Here is an 18,377-nt window from a genome sequence, read left to right on the forward strand (position 1 = left end):
AATACCTGGGCATGATAGTGTGGCCATAATACCTGGGCATGATAGTGTGGCCATAATACCTGGGCATGATAGTGTGGCCATAATACCTGGCCATGATAGTGTGGCCATAACACCTGGGCATGATAGTGTGGCCATAATACCTGGGCATGATAGTGTGGCCATAATACCTGGGCATGATAGTGTGGCCATAACACCTGGGCATGATAGTGTGGCCATAATACCTGGGCATGATAGTGAGGCCATAACACCTGGGCATGATAGTGTGGCCATAACACCTGGGCATGATAGTGTGGCCATAACACCTGGGCATGATAGTGTGGCCATAACACCTGGGCATGATAGTGTGGCCATAATACCTGGGCATGATAGTGAGGCCATAACACCTGGGCATGATAGTGTGGCCATAACACCTGGGCATGATAGTGTGGCCATAATACCTGGGCATGATAGTGTGGCCATAACACCTGGGCATGATAGTGTGGGCATAATACATGGGCATGATAGTGTGGCCATAATACCTGGGCATGATAGTGTGGCCATAATACCTGGCCATGATAGTGTGGCCATAATACCTTGGCATGATAGTGTAACCATAATACCTGGGCATGACAGTGTGGCCATAATACCTGGGCATGATAGTGTAAAAACAATACCTGGGCATGATAGTGTGGCCATAATACCTGGGCATGATAGTGTGGCCATAATACCTGGGCATGATAGTGTGGCCATAATACCTGGGCATTATAGTGTGGCCATAATACGTGGGCATGATAGTGTGGCCATAATACCTGGGCATGATAGTGTGGTCATAATACCAGGGCATGATAGTGTGGCCATAATACCTGGGCATGATAGTGTGGTCATAATACCTGGGCATGATAGTGTGGCCATAATACCTGGGCATGATAGTGTGGCCATAACACCTGGGCATGATAGTGTGGCCATAATACTGGGGCATGATAGTGTGGCCATAATACCTGGGCATGATAGTGTGGCCATAATACCTGGGCATGATAGTGTGGCCATAATACCTGGCCATGATAGTGTGGCCATAACACCTGGGCATGATAGTGTGGCCATAATACCTGGGCATGATAGTGTGGCCATAATACCTGGGCATGATAGTGTGGCCATAATACCTGGGCATGATAGTGTGGCCATAACACCTGGGCATGATAGTGTGGCCATAATACCTGGGCATGATAGTGTGGCCATAACACCTGGGCATGATAGTGTGGCCATAATACCGGGGCATGATAGTGTGGCCATAATACCTGGGCATGATAGTGTGGCCATAATACCTGGGCATGATAGTGTGGCCATAATACCTGGCCATGATAGTGTGGCCATAACACCTGGGCATGATAGTGTGGCCATAATACCTGGGCATGATAGTGTGGCCATAACACCAGGGCATGATAGTGTGGCCATAACTCCTGGGCATGATAGTGTGGCCATAATACCTGGGCATGATAGTGTGGCCATAATACCTGGGCATGATAGTGTGGCCATAATACCTGGGCATGATAGTGTGGCCATAATACCTGGGCATGATAGTGTGGCCATAATACCTGGCCATGATAGTGTGGCCATAACACCTGGGCATGATAGTGTGGCCATAATACCTGGGCATGATAGTGTGGCCATAATACCTGGGCATGATAGTGTGGCCATAACACCTGGGCATGATAGTGTGGCCATAATACCTGGGCATGATAGTGAGGCCATAACACCTGGGCATGATAGTGTGGCCATAACACCTGGGCATGATAGTGTGGCCATAACACCTGGGCATGATAGTGTGGCCATAACACCTGGGCATGATAGTGTGGCCATAATACCTGGGCATGATAGTGAGGCCATAACACCTGGGCATGATAGTGTGGCCATAACACCTGGGCATGATAGTGTGGCCATAATACCTGGGCATGATAGTGTGGCCATAACACCTGGGCATGATAGTGTGGGCATAATACATGGGCATGATAGTGTGGCCATAATACCTGGGCATGATAGTGTGGCCATAATACCTGGCCATGATAGTGTGGCCATAATACCTTGGCATGATAGTGTAACCATAATACCTGGGCATGATAGTGTGGCCATAATACCTGGGCATGACAGTGTGGCCATAATACCTGGGCATGATAGTGTAACCATAATACCTGGGCATGATAGTGTGGCCATAATACCTGGGCATGATAGTGTGGCCATAATACCTGGGCATGATAGTGTGGCCATAATACCTGGGCATTATAGTGTGGCCATAATACCTGGGCATGATAGTGTGGCCATAATACCTGGGCATGATAGTGTGGTCATAATACCAGGGCATGATAGTGTGGCCATAATACCTGGGCATGATAGTGTGGCCATAATACCTGGGCATGATAGTGTGGCTATAATACCTGGGCATGATAGTGTGGCCATAATACCTGGGCATGATAGTGTGGCCATAATACCTGGGCATGATAGTGTAGCCATAATACCTGGGCATGATAGTGTGGCCATAATACCTGGGCATGACAGTGTGGCCATAATACCTGGGCATGACAATGTGGCCATAATACCTGGGCATGATAGTGTGGCCATAATACCTGGGCATGATTGTGTGGTCATAATACCTGGCCATGATAGTGTGGCCATAATACCTGGGCATGATAGTGTGGCTATAATACCTGGGCATGATAGTGTGGCCATAATACCTGGGCATGATAGTGTGGCCATAATACCTGGGCATGATAGTGTAGCCATAATACCTGGGCATGATAGTGTGGCCATAATACCTGGGCATGAGAGTGTGGCCATAATACCTGGGCATGACAATGTGGCCATAATACCTGGGCATGATAGTGTGGCCATAATACCTGGGCATGATTGTGTGGCCATAATACCTGGCCATGATAGTGTGGCCATAATACCTGGGCATGATAGTGTAACCATAATACCTGGGCATGATAGTGTGGCCATAATACCTGGGCATGATAGTGTGGCCATAATACCTGGGCATGATAGTGTGACCATAATACCTGGGCATGATAGTGTGGCCATAATACCTGGCCATGATAGTGTGGCCATAATACCTGGACATGATAGTGTAACCATAATACCTGGGCATGATAGTGTGGCCATAATACCTGGACATGACAGTGTGGCCATAATACCTGGACATGATAGTGTGGCCATAATACCTTGGCATGATAGTGTGGCCATAATACCTGGGCATGATAGTGTGGCCATAATACCTGGCCATGATAGTGTGGCCATAATACCTGGGCATGATAGTGTGGCCATAATACCTGGGCATGATAGTGTGGCCATAATACCTGGGCATGATAGTGTGGCCATAATACCTGGGCATGATAGTGTGGCCATAATACCTGGGCATGATAGTGTGGCCATAATACCTGGGCATGACAGTGTGGCCATAATACCTGGGCATGATAGTGTGGCCATAATACCTGGGCATGATAGTGTGGCCATAATACCTGGGCATGATAGTGTGGCCATAATACCTGGGCATGATAGTGTGGCCATAATACCTGGGCATGATAGTGTGGCCATAATACCTGGGCATGATAGTGTGGCCATAATACCTGGGCATGATAGTGTGACCATAATACCTGGGCATGATAGTGTGGCCATAATACCTGGCCATGATAGTGTGGCCATAATACCTGGCAATGATAGTGTGACCATAATACCTGGGCATGATAGTGTGGCCATAATACCTTTGCATGATAGTGTGGCCATAATACCTGGGCATGATAGTGTGGCCATAATACCTGGGCATGATAGTGTGGCCATAATACCTGGCCATGATAGTGTGGCCATAATACCTGGCAATGATAGTGTGACCATAATACCTGGGCATGATAGTGTGGCCATAATACCTTTGCATGATAGTGTGGCCATAATACCTGGGCATGATAGTGTGGCCATAATACCTGGGCATGATAGTGTGGCCATAACACCTGGGCATGATAGTGTGGCCATAATACCTGGGCATGATAGTGTGGCCATAATACCTGGGCATGATAGTGTGGCCATAATACCTGGGCATGATAGTGTGGCCATAATACCTGGGCATGAAAGTGTGGCCATAATACCTGGGCATGATAGTGTGCCCATAATACCTGGGCATGATAGTGTGGCCATAATACCTGGGCATGATAGTGTGGCCATAATACCTGGGCATGATAGTGTGGCCATAATACCTGGGCATGATAGTGTAGCCATAATACCTGGGCATGATAGTGTGGCCATAATACCTGGGCATGATAGTGTGGCCATAATACCTGGACATGATAGTGTGGCCATAATACCTGGGCATGATAGTGTGGCCATAATACCTGGGCATGATAGTGTAGCCATAATACCTGGGCATGATAGTGTGGCCATAATACCTGGGCATGATAGTGTGGCCATAATACCTGGGCATGATAGTGTGGCCATAATACCTGGGCATGATAGTGTAGCCATAATACCTGGGCATGATAGTGTGGCCATAATACCTGGGCATGATAGTGTGGCCATAATACCTGGGCATGATAGTGTGGCCATAATACCTGGGCATGATAGTGTGGCCATAATACCTGGGCATGATAGTGTGGCCATAATACCTGGGCATGATAGTGTGGCCATAATACCTGGGCATGATAGTGTGGCCATAATACCTGGGCATGATAGTGTGGCCATAACACCTGGGCATGATAGTGTGGCCATAATACCTGGGCATGATAGTGTGGCCATAACACCTGGACATGATAGTGTGGCCATAATACCTGGGCATGATAGTGTGGCCATAACACCTGGGCATGATAGTGTGGCCATAATACCTGGGCATGATAGTGTGGCCATAATACCTGGGCATGATAGTGTGGCCATAATACCTGGCCATGATAGTGTGGCCATAATACCTGGGCATGATAGTGTGGCCATAATACCTGGGCATGATAGTGTGGCCATAATACCTGGGCATGATAGTGTGGCCATAACACCTGGGCATGATAGTGTGGCCATAATACCTGGGCATGATAGTGTGGCCATAACACCTTGACATGATAGTGTGGCCATAATACCTGGGCATGATAGTGTGGCCATAACACCTGGGCATGATAGTGTGGCCATAATACCTGGGCATGATAGTGTGGCCATAATACCTGGACATGATAGTGTGGCCATAACACCTGGGCATGATAGTGTGGCCATAATACCTGGGCATGATAGTGTGGCCATAACACCTGGGCATGATAGTGTGGCCATAATACCTGGGCATGATAGTGTGGCCATAACACCTGGGCATGATAGTGTGGCCATAATACCGGGGCATGATAGTGTGCCCATAATACCTGGGCATGATAGTGTGGCCATAATACCTGGGCTTGATAGTGTGGCCATAATACCTGGCCATGATAGTGTGGCCATAACACCTGGGCATGATAGTGTGGCCATAATACCTGGGCATGATAGTGTGGCCATAATACCTGGGCATGATAGTGTGGCCATAATACCTGGGCATGATAGTGTGGCCATAACACCTGGGCATGATAGTGTGGCCATAATACCTGGGCATGATAGTGTGGCCATAACACCTGGGCATGATAGTGTGGCCATAATACCGGGGCATGATAGTGTGGCCATAATACCTGGGCATGATTGTGTGGCCATAATACCTGGGCATGATAGTGTGGCCATAATACCTGGCCATGATAGTGTGGCCATAACACCTGGGCATGATAGTGTGGCCATAATACCTGGGCATGATAGTGTGGCCATAACACCAGGGCATGATAGTGTGGCCATAACTCCTGGGCATGATAGTGTGGATATAATACCTGGGCATGATAGTGTGGCCATAATACCTGGGCATGATAGTGTGGCCATAATACCTGGGCAAGATAGTGTGGCCATAATACCTGGGCATGATAGTGTGGCCATAATACCTGGCCATGATAGTGTGGCCATAACACCTGGGCATGATAGTGTGGCCATAATACCTGGGCATGATAGTGTGGCCATAATACCTGGGCATGATAGTGTGGCCATAACACCTGGGCATGATAGTGTGGCCATAATACCTGGGCATGATAGTGAGGCCATAACACCTGGGCATGATAGTGTGGCCATAACACCTGGGCATGATAGTGTGGCCATAACACCTGGGCATGATAGTGTGGCCATAACACCTGGGCATGATAGTGTGGCAATAATACCTGGCATGATAGTGAGGCCATAACACCTGGGCATGATAGTGTGGCCATAACACCTGGGCATGATAGTGTGGCTATAATACCTGGGCATGATAGTGTGGCCATAATACCTGGGCATGATAGTGTGGCCATAATACCTGGGCATGATAGTGTGACCATAATACCTGGGCATGATAGTGTGGCCATAATACCTGGCCATGATAGTGTGGCCATAATACCTGGCAATGATAGTGTGACCATAATACCTGGGCATGATAGTGTGGCCATAATACCTGGGCATGATAGTGTGGCCATAATACCTGGGCATGATAGTGTGGCCATAATACCTGGGCATGATAGTGTGGCCATAATACCTGGGCATGATAGTGTGGCCATAATACCTGGGCATGATAGTGTGACCATAATACCTGGGCATGATAGTGTGGCCATAATACCTGGCCATGATAGTGTGGCCATAATACCTGGCAATGATAGTGTGGCCATAATACCTGGGCATGATTGTGTAGCCATAATACCTGGGCATGATAGTGTGGTCATAATACATGGGCATGATAGTGTGGCCATAATACCTGGGCATGATAGTGTGGCCATAATACGTGGGCATGATAGTGTGGCCATAATACCTGGGCATGATAGTGTGACCATAATACCTGGGCATGATAGTGTGGCCATAATACCTGGCCATGATAGTGTGGCCATAATACCTGGCCATGATAGTGTGGCCATAATACCTGGGCATGATAGTGTAGCCATAATACCTGGGCATGATAGTGTGGTCATAATACCAGGGCGTGATAGTGTGGCCATAATACCTGGGCATGATAGTGTGGCCATAATACGTGTGCATGATAGTGTGGCCATAATACCTGGGCATAATAGTGTGGCCATAATACCTGGGCATGATAGTGTGGCCATAATACGTGGGCATGATAGTGTGGCCATAATACCTGGGCATGATTCCATCAATCCATACAACCATTTATCCAAACATCCATCAAACCATCCATCCATCCATCCATCCAAACATCCATCCAACTATCTACCCATCCATCCAAACATTCATCCTTCCATCCATCCAACCATCCATCCATTCTACCATCCAACTATCCATCCATCAAACTATCAATCCAAACATCCATCCATCCAACCATCCATCCAAACATCCATCCATCAATCCTTCCAACCATCCATTCATCCAACCATCCATCCATCCAACCATCTATCCAACCACCCATCCATCCATCCATACGTCCAACCATCCATCCTTCCAACCACCCATCAAACCATCCGTCCAACCATACATCCATCCATTCATCCAACCATCCATCAATCTATCCATCCAAGCAACCATCCAACCATCCATCCATCCATCCTTTGATCCAACCATCTATCCAACCATCTAACCATCCACCCATTCATCCAACCATCCATCCATTCATCCAACCATCAATCCATCCATCCATCCAACCATCCATCCAAACATCCATCCAACCGTCCAAGCATCCAAACATCCGTCTATCCATCCAACCATCCATCCATCCATCCATCGAACCATCCATCCAAACATCAATCACATCTATCCATCCAACCATCCATCCAAACATCCATCCAACCATCCATCCATCCATCCATCCAACTATCCATCCATTCGTCAATCGAACCATCCATCCAAACATCCATCCAACCGTCCAAGCATCCAAACATCCATCCATCCATCCAACCATCTATGCAACCATCCAACCATCCATCAATCCTTCCATGAAATCATCCATGCAACCATCCATCCGTCCATTCAACCATCCTTCCATCCACCCATCCATCCAACCACCTATCCATCCATCCATCCAACCATCCATCCATTCATCCATCCAATCCATCCATCCATGCATCCAACCATCCATCCATCAATCCATCCATCCATCCATCCAACCATCCATCCATTCATCCATCCAACCGTCCATACAACCATCCGTGCAACAAACCATCCATCCATCCCTCGATCCATCAAACCATCCAACCATCCTTCCATCCATCCAAACTTCCATCCATTCATCCATTCAACCAACCATCCATCCAATTATCCAACCATCTATTCATCCATCCATCTATCCATCCATCCAATCATCCATCCATCCATCAATCCTTCTATCCTTCCATCCATCCATCCAACCATCCATCCAAACGTCCATCCAACCATCCATCCAAACATCTATCCATCCATCCATCTGTCCATTTAACCATCCAACCACACATCCATCCATCCTTCCATCCATCCATCCATCCATCAATCCATCCAAACATTTATCCAAGCATCCATCAAACCATCCATCTACCCATCCATCCATCCAAACATCCATCCAACCATCTATCCATCCATCCATCCAAACATTTATCCATCCATCCATCCAACCATCCATCCATTCTACCATCCAACCATCCATCCATCAAACCATCAATCCAAACATCAATCCATCCAACCATCCATCCAAACATCCATCCAACCATCTATCCTTCCATCCATCCAAACACCCATCAATCAATCCATCCAACCATCCATCCATCCAACCATCCATCCAAACATCTATCCATCCATCCATCTGTCCATTTAACCATCCAACCACACATCCATCCATCCTTCCATCCATCCATCCATCCATCAATCCATCCAAACATTTATCCAAGCATCCATCAAACCATCCATCCACCCATCCATCCATCCAAACATCCATCCAACCATCTATCCATCCATCCATCCAAACATTTATCCATCCATCCATCCAACCATCCATCCATTCTACCATCCAACCATCCATCCATCAAACCATCAATCCAAACATCAATCCATCCAACCATCCATCCAAACATCCATCCAACCATCTATCCTTCCATCCATCCAAACATCCATCCATTATTCAATCCAAACATCCATCCATTCAACCATCAATCTATCCAAGCATTCCTCCATACATCCGTCCATCCATCCATCCTTCCATCCATCCATCCATCCATCCATCCATCCAAACATCCATCAATCCAACAATCCTTCCATCCAACAATCCAACCATCCATCCAACCATCCATCCATCCACCCATCCATCCATCCATGCAACCATCAATCCATCCATCCATCAATCCATCCATCCATCAATCCATTCATCCAACCATCCAATCATCCATCCAACCATCCGTCCACCCATTCATCCATCCAACCACTCATCCATCCCTCCATACATCCAACCATACATCCATCCAACCATCCATCCAACCATCCATCCAACCATCCATCCATCCATTCATCCAACCATCCGTCAATCTATCCATCCAACCATCCATCCAACCATCCATCCAACCATCCATCTATCCAACCATCCATCCATCCCTCCTACCATCTAACCATCCATCCTCCCAACCATCCATGAAACCATCCATCCATCCAACCATCCATCCATCCATCTATCCTTCCATCAATCCAACCATCCATCCATCCATGAATCCTTCTATCCATCCATTCATCCAACCTTCTAACCATAAATCCTCCCAACCATCCATGAAACCATCCATCCATCCAACCATCCATCCATCCAACCATCCATCCATCCATCCATCCATTTATCCATCCATCCAACCATCCATCCATCAATCCATTCAACCGTCCATCCAACCATCCATCAATCAATCCATCCCTCCATCCATTCATCCATCCAACCAACCATCTATCCAACCATCCAAACATCTATCCATCCATCCATCTATCCTTCCATCAATCCAACCATCCATCCATCCATGAATCCTTCTATCCATCCATCCATCCAACCATCCATCCAAACATCCATGCAACCATCCATCCAAACATCCATCCAACCATCTATACATCCATCTATCCATCCAACCATCCATCCACTTATCCATCCATCCATCCATCCAACCATCCATCCAAACAACCACCAAACCATCCATCCATCCAACCATCCATCCAACCATCAATCCATCCAACTTTCCATCCATTAGTCCATCCAACTAACCATCCATCCAACCATTGAACCATCTATTTATCCATCCATCCAATCATCCAACCATTCATCCACTCATCCATCCATCCAACCATCTACCCAACCATCCATCTATCCAACCATCCATCTATCCAACAATCCATCCATCCATCCAACCATCCGTCCTCCCAACCATCCATGAAACCATCCATCCATCCAACCATCCATCCATCCAACCATCCATCCATCCATCTATCCTTCCATCAATCCAACCATCCATCCATCCATGAATCCTTCTATCCATCCATCCATCCAACCTTCTAACCATCCATCCTCCCAACCATCCATGAAACCATCCATCCATCCAACCATCCATCCATCCAACCATCCATCCATCCATCCATCCATTTATCCATCCATCCAACCATCCATCCATCAATCCATTCAACCGTCCATCCAACCATCCATCAATCAATCCATCCCTCCATCCATTCATCCATCCAACCAACCATCTATCCAACCATCCAAACATCTATCCATCCATCCATCTATCCTTCCATCAATCCAACCATCCATCCATCCATGAATCCTTCTATCCATCCATCCATCCAACCATCCATCCAAACATCCATGCAACCATCCATCCAAACATCCATCCAACCATCTATACATCCATCTATCCATCCAACCATCCATCCACTTATCCATCCATCCATCCATCCAACCATCCATCCAAACAACCACCAAACCATCCATCCATCCAACCATCCATCCAACCATCAATCCATCCAACTTTCCATCCATTAGTCCATCCAACTAACCATCCATCCAACCATTGAACCATCTATTTATTCATCCATCCAATCATCCAACCATTCATCCACTCATCCATCCATCCAACCATCTACCCAACCATCCATCTATCCAACCATCCATCTATCCAACAATCCATCCATCCATCCAACCATCCGTCCTCCCAACCATCCATGAAACCATCCATCCATCCAACCATCCATCCATCCAACCATCCATCCATCCATCTATCCTTCCATCAATCCAACCATCCATCCATCCATGAATCCTTCTATCCATCCATCCATCCAACCTTCTAACCATCCATCCTCCCAACCATCCATGAAACCATCCATCCATCCAACCATCCATCCATCCAACCATCCATCCATCCATCCATCCATTTATCCATCCATCCAACCATCCATCCATCAATCCATTCAACCGTCCATCCAACCATCCATCAATCAATCCATCCCTCCATCCATTCATCCATCCAACCAACCATCTATCCAACCATCCAAACATCTATCCATCCATCCATCTATCCTTCCATCAATCCAACCATCCATCCATCCATGAATCCTTCTATCCATCCATCCATCCAACCATCCATCCAAACATCCATGCAACCATCCATCCAAACATCCATCCAACCATCTATCCATCCATCCATCCATCCATCCAACCATCCATCCACTTATCCATCCATCCATCCATCCAACCATCCATCCAAACAACCACCAAACCATCCATCCATCCAACCATCCATCCAACCATCAATCCATCCAACTTTCCATCCATTAATCCATCCAACTAACCATCCATCCAACCATTGAACCATCTATTTATCCATCCATCCAATCATCCAACCATTCATCCACTCATCCATCCATCCAACCATCTACCCAACCATCCAACCATCCAACCATCCATCTATCCAACAATCCATCCATCCATCCAACCATCCGTCCATTCATCCATCCAAACCATTCATCCACCCATCCAACCATCCATCCATCCATCCATCCTACCATCCATTCAACCACCCATCCATCCAACTATCCATCCAACCATCCACCCATCCAACCGTCCATCCATCCATCCTACCATCCATCCAACTATCCATCCATCAATCCATCCAACCATCCATCCATCCATCCCTCTATCCATCCAACCATCCATCCAACCATCCATCCATCCATCCATCCATCCAACCATCCATCCATTCATCCATCCATCCAACCATCTATCCATCAATGCATCCACACATTCATCCATCCACTCATCCTTCCACCCATCCATCCATCCAACCATCCATCCACCCATCCATCCATCCAACCGTCCATCCATCCATCCACCTATCCATCCAAACATCCATCCAACCATCTAACCAACCATCCTTCCAATCATCCATCCAACCATCCATCCATCAATCCAACCATCCATCCATCCAACTATCCAGCCATCCATGCAAACATCCATGCAACCATCCATCCATCCAAACATCCATCCAACCATCTATCCATCCATCCATCCAAACATCCATCCATCCATTCATCCAACCATCCATCCAAACATCCATTCTTCTATACATCCATCCTTCCATCCCTCCAACCATCCATCCATCCATTCATCGAACCATCCATCCAGACGTCCATCCAACCATCCAAGCATTCAGCCATCCATCCATCCATCCATCCATGCAACCATCCACATATCCATCCATCCTTGCAACCATTCATGCAACCATCCATTCAACCATCCATCCAACCATCCATCCAACCATCCATCCATCCATCCATCCATCCAACCATCCATCCATCCATCCATCCATCTAACTATCCATCTATTCATCCATTCAACCATCCAAGCAACCATCCACGCAACCATCCTTCCATCCATGCATCCAACCATCCTTCCATCCAACCCTCCATCTGTTCATCCATCAAACCAACCATCCGTCCAACCATCCAACCATCTATCCATCCATCCATCTATCCATCCATCCATCCATCCAACCATCCATCCATCCATCCATCCTTCCATCTATCCATCCATCCAACCAACCATTCATCCAAACATCCATCCAACCATCCATCCTAACATCCATCCAACCATCTATCCATCCATCCATCTAACCATCCATCCAAACATCCATCAAACCATCCTTCCATCCATCCATCCATCAATCCAACCATCCATCCAACCATCCATCCAACCATCCATCCATCCAACTTTCCTTCCATTCATCCATCCAACTAACCATCCATCCAACCATCCAACCATCTTTCCATCCATCCATCCATCCATCCATCTAATCATTCAACCATCCATCCACTCATCCATCCATCCAACCACCCACCCAACCATCCAACCATCCAACCATCCATCCATCCAACCATCCATCCATCGATCCAACCAGACATCCAACCATCCATCCGTCCAACCATCTATTCGTTCATCCATCCATCCAACCATCCGACCATCTAACCATCCATCCATCCAACCATCCATCCACCGTCCATCCATCAATCCAACCATCCGTCCATCCATCCATCTATCCATCCGTCAATCCATCCATCGATCCAAACATCCATCCAACCTTACAACCATCCATCCATCCAACCATCCATCCATTCATCCATCCATCCAACCATCCATCCAACCAACCTTCCATCCATTTATTCATCCATGCATCCATCCATGCATCCATTCATCTATCCAACCATCCATCCATCCAACCATCCATCCAACCTCAATCCATCCATTTAACCATCCATCCATCCATCCAACCATCCATCCATCCATCCAATCATCCATCCATCAAACCATTCATCCTACCATCCATTAATTCATCAATCAAACCATCCAGCCATCCATCCATTTATGCAACCATCCATCCATCCATGCATACATCCAATTATCCATCCATCCATCCATCCATCAAACAATCCATCCATCCATCCATTCAGCAAACCAACCATCCATCCATCAATCCATCTTTCCATCCATTCATCCATCCATCCATTCATCCATACTTCCAACCATCCATTCATCCATACATCCAACCATCCATCCATCAAACCAACCGTCCATCCATCCATCCATCCATCCATCCATCCACTGGTTTCCTTGTCAACAGGTGTGTTAGCACAGCTGTGTTGAGACCGTCCACACTAATCATAATATTTATTCCTACCAGTACATGTACAAGGTATACAGACCATAGCTGACATCAGGGACATACTACTATATAGAAAGCCGCTGAGCATTTCCCGCAAATTAGGTCAGTTTTGTCCCAGGATGCGATCCACACCAGTCGACTAACACCGAGGTACCTATTTAACTGCTAGGTGAGCATGGACAGCAGGTGTTTTAAGGAAATAAGCCCTAATGTTTCTACCCGTACCTGGGATCGACCCCCAGACCTCATGTGTGTTGAGTGCACAAGTGATCGAGCTACGGGACAACCTCCGTCATGTTGTCAACAAACACTCTACTGTTTTGCTACTCTATTTCTCCTTAAAATATTAAGTACGTTATTCTTACCACATAAGATGTTCAATATTAATATTTTATTTAATTCAATTTTGACACCATAAATGTTTAACACAAAACTGTGGCTAAGTAGTCGTAGTAGTAGTAGTAGTAGTAGTAGTAGTAGTAGTAGTAGTAGTAGTAGTAGTAGTAGTAGTGGCGGTGGTGGTGGTTGTGGTCGTAACAATTGTATAAGTAGTGGCAGTTAGTAGATAAGAATTGTCAAAGGCTCTTGACGATACACACTGCCTGGTGTTTTTGTGTGTGTGTGTGTGTGTGTGTTCTCTCCTATTTCTGGCTGCAGAGGTGGAGTCGTAGAGCGTGTGCGTGCGTGTTTGTGTGTGTGTACTCACCTAGTTGCACTCACCTAGTTGAGGTTGCGGGGGTCGAGTCCGAGCTCCTGGCCCCGCCTCTTCACTGATCGCTACTGGGTCACTCTCCCTGAGCCGTGAGCTTTATCATACCTCTGCTTAAAGCTATGTATGGATCCTGCCTCCACTACATCGCTTCCCAAACTATTCCACTTACTGACTACTCTGTGGCTGAAGAAATACTTCCTAACATCCCTGTGATTCATCTGTGTCTTCAGCTTCCAACTGTGTCCCCTTGTTACTGTGTCCAATCTCTGGAACATCCTGTCTTTGCACTTGGTGGGATTGAACTCCAGGAGCCAATTGCTGGACCAGGTCTGCAGCCTGTCCAGATCCCTTTGTAGTTCTGCCTGGTCTTCGATCGAGTGAATTCTTCTCATCAACTTCACGTCATCTGCAAACAGGGACACCTCAGAGTCTATTCATTCCGTCATGTCGTTCACAAATACCAGAAACAGCACTGGTCCTAGGACTGACCCCTGCGGGACCCCGCTGGTCACAGGTGCTCACTGTGACACCTCGCCACGTACCATGACTCGCTGCTGTCTTCCTGACAAGTATTCCCTGATCCATTGTAGTGCCTTCCCTGTTATCCCTGCTTGGTCCTCCAGTTTTTGCACCAATCTCTTGTGTGGAACTGTGTCAAACGCCTTCTTGCAGTCCAAGAAAATGCAATCCACCCACCCCTCTCTCTCTTGTCTTACTGCTGTCACCATGTCATAGAACTCCAGTAGGTTTGTGACACAGGATTTCCCGTCCCTGAAACCATGTTGGCTGCTGTTGATGAGATCGTTCCTTTCCAGGTGTTCCACCACTCTTCTCCTGATAATCTTCTCCATGATTTTGCATACTATGCATGTCAGCGACACTGGTCTGTAGTTTAATGCTTCATGTCTGTCTCCTTTTTTAAAGATTGGGACCACATTTGCTGTCTTCCATGACTCAGGCAATCTCCCTGTTTCGATAGATGTATTGAATATTGTTGTTAGGGGTACACATAGCGCCTCTGCTCCCTCTCTCAATACCCATGGGGAGATGTTATCTGGCCCCATTGCCTTTGAGGTATCTAGCTCACTCAGAAGCCTCTTCACTTCTTCCTCGGTTGTGTGCATTGTGTCCAGCACTTGGTGGTGTGCCCCACCTCTCCGTCTTTCTGGAGTCCCTTCTGTCTCCTCTGTGAACACTTCTTTGAATCTCTTGTTGAGTTCTTCACATACTTCACGGTCATTTCTTGTTGTCTCTCCTCCTTCCTTCCTTAGCCTGATTACCTGGTCCTTGACTGTTGTTTTCCTCCTGATGTGGCTGTACAACAGTTTCGGGTCAGATTTGGCTTTCGCTGCTATGTCATTTTCATATTGTCTTTGGGCCTCCCTTCTTATCTGTGCATATTCGTTTCTGGCTCTACGACTGTTCTCCTTATTCTCCTGGGTCCTTTGTCTTCTATATTTCTTCCATTCCCTAGCACACTTGGTTTTTGCCTCCCTGCACCTTTGGGTGAACCATGGGCTCATCCTGGCTTTTTCATTATTCCTGTTACCCTTGGGTACAAACCTCTCCTCAGCCTCCTTGCATTTTGTTGCTACATATTCCATCATCTCATTAACTGGCTTCCCTGCCAGTTCTCTGTCCCACTGAACCCCGTTCAGGTAGTTCCTCATTCCTGTGTAGTCCCCTTTCTTGTAGTTTGGCTTCATTCGTCCTGGCCTTCCTGCTTCTCCCTCCACTTATAGCTCTACTGTGTATTCGAAGCTTAAAACCACATGGTCACTGGCCCCAAGGGGTCTTTCATATGTGATGTCCTCGATATCTGTGATGTGCGTGCATGTGAGTGTGTACTCACCTAATTATGTTGCAGGGGTCAAGACTCAGCTCCTGGACCCGCCTCTTCACTGATCGCTCCTAGGTCCTCTCTCTCTCTGCTCCCTGTGCTTTGTCGTACCTCTTCTTAAAGCTATGTATGGTTTCTGCCTCCACTGCATCACTTGCTAGACTATTCCACTGCCTGACAACCCTATGACTGAGGAAGTACTTCCTAACATCCTTTTGACTCGTCTGAGTCTACAGCTTCCAGTTGTGACCCTTTGTTTCTGTGTCTCCTCTCTGGAACATCCTGTCTCTGTCCACCTTATCTATTCCAACATCATTTTGTATGTCGTTATCATGTCTCCCCTGACCCTCCTGTCCTCCAGCGTCGTCAGGCTGATTTCCCTCAACCTTTCTTCGTAGGACATTCCCCTGAGCTGCAGAAGTAATCTTGTTGCAAACCTTTGCACTTTCTCTAGTTTTTTGACGTGTTTGACCAGGTGTGGGTTCCAAACTGGTGCTGCATACTCCAGTATGGGCCTGACGTATACAGTGTACAGAGTCTTGAACGATTCCTTACTAAGGTAATGGAACGCTATTCTCAGGTTTGTCATGCACCCATATGCTGCAGCAGTTATCTGGTTGATGTGTGCTTCCGCAGACGTGCTCGATGTAATGCTCACCCCACGATCTTTCTCCTTGAGTGGGGTTTGCAGTCTTTGGCCACCTGGTCTATACCTTGCATTTGGCGGGGTTAAATTCGAGAAACCAGTTGCTGGACCGGGTGTTCAGCCTGTCCAGGTCTCTTTGAAGTTCTGCCTGATACTCATCTGGTTTAATTCTCCTCATTAACTTCACATCATCTGCGAACAAGGACACTTCTGAGTCTAACCCTTCCATCATATCATTCACATATACCAAAAATAGCCCTGGTCCTAGGACCAACCCCTGTGGGACCCCGCTCGTCACAGGTGCCCACTGTGATACCTCATCACGTACCATGACTCGTTATTGCCTCCCTGTCAGGTAATCTTGATCCATTGCAGTGCCCTTCCTGTTATATGCATCTGATCCTCCAGCTTCTGCACTAATCTTTCGTGAGGAACTGTGTCGAAGGCCTTCTTGCAGTCCAAGAAGATGCAATCAACCCACCCCTCTCTCTCGTGTCTTACTTCTGTTACTTTATCATAAAACTCCAGAAGGTTTATGACACAGGATTTGCCCTCCATAAATCCATACTGGTACTCTTGTTCCGTGTGCATGTGTGTGTGTGTGTGTGTGTGTGTGTGTGTGTGTGTGTGTGTGTGTGTGTGTGTGTGTGTGTGTGTGTGTGTGTGTGTGTGTATGTGTGTGTGTGTGTGTGTGTGTGTGTGTGTGTGTGTTTGTGTGTGTGTGTTTGTGTGTGTGTGTGTTTGTGTGTGTGTGTGTGTGTGTGTGTTTGTGTGTGTGTGTGTGTGTGTGTGTGTGTTTGTGTGTGTGTGTTTGTGTGTGTGTGTGTGTATGTGTGTGTGTGTATGTGTGTGTGTGTTTGTGTGTGTGTGTGTGTGTGTGTGTGTGTGTGTGTGTGTGTGTGTGTATGTGTGTGTGTGTATGTGTGTGTGTGTTTGTGTGTGTGTGTGTGTGTGTGTATGTGTGTGTGTGTGTGTGTGTGTGTGTGTGTGTGTGTATCT

The sequence above is a fragment of the Cherax quadricarinatus genome, chromosome 39 (genome assembly GCF_038502225.1).
Source record: "Cherax quadricarinatus isolate ZL_2023a chromosome 39, ASM3850222v1, whole genome shotgun sequence".
In the NCBI taxonomy this organism is placed as follows: domain Eukaryota; kingdom Metazoa; phylum Arthropoda; class Malacostraca; order Decapoda; family Parastacidae; genus Cherax; species Cherax quadricarinatus.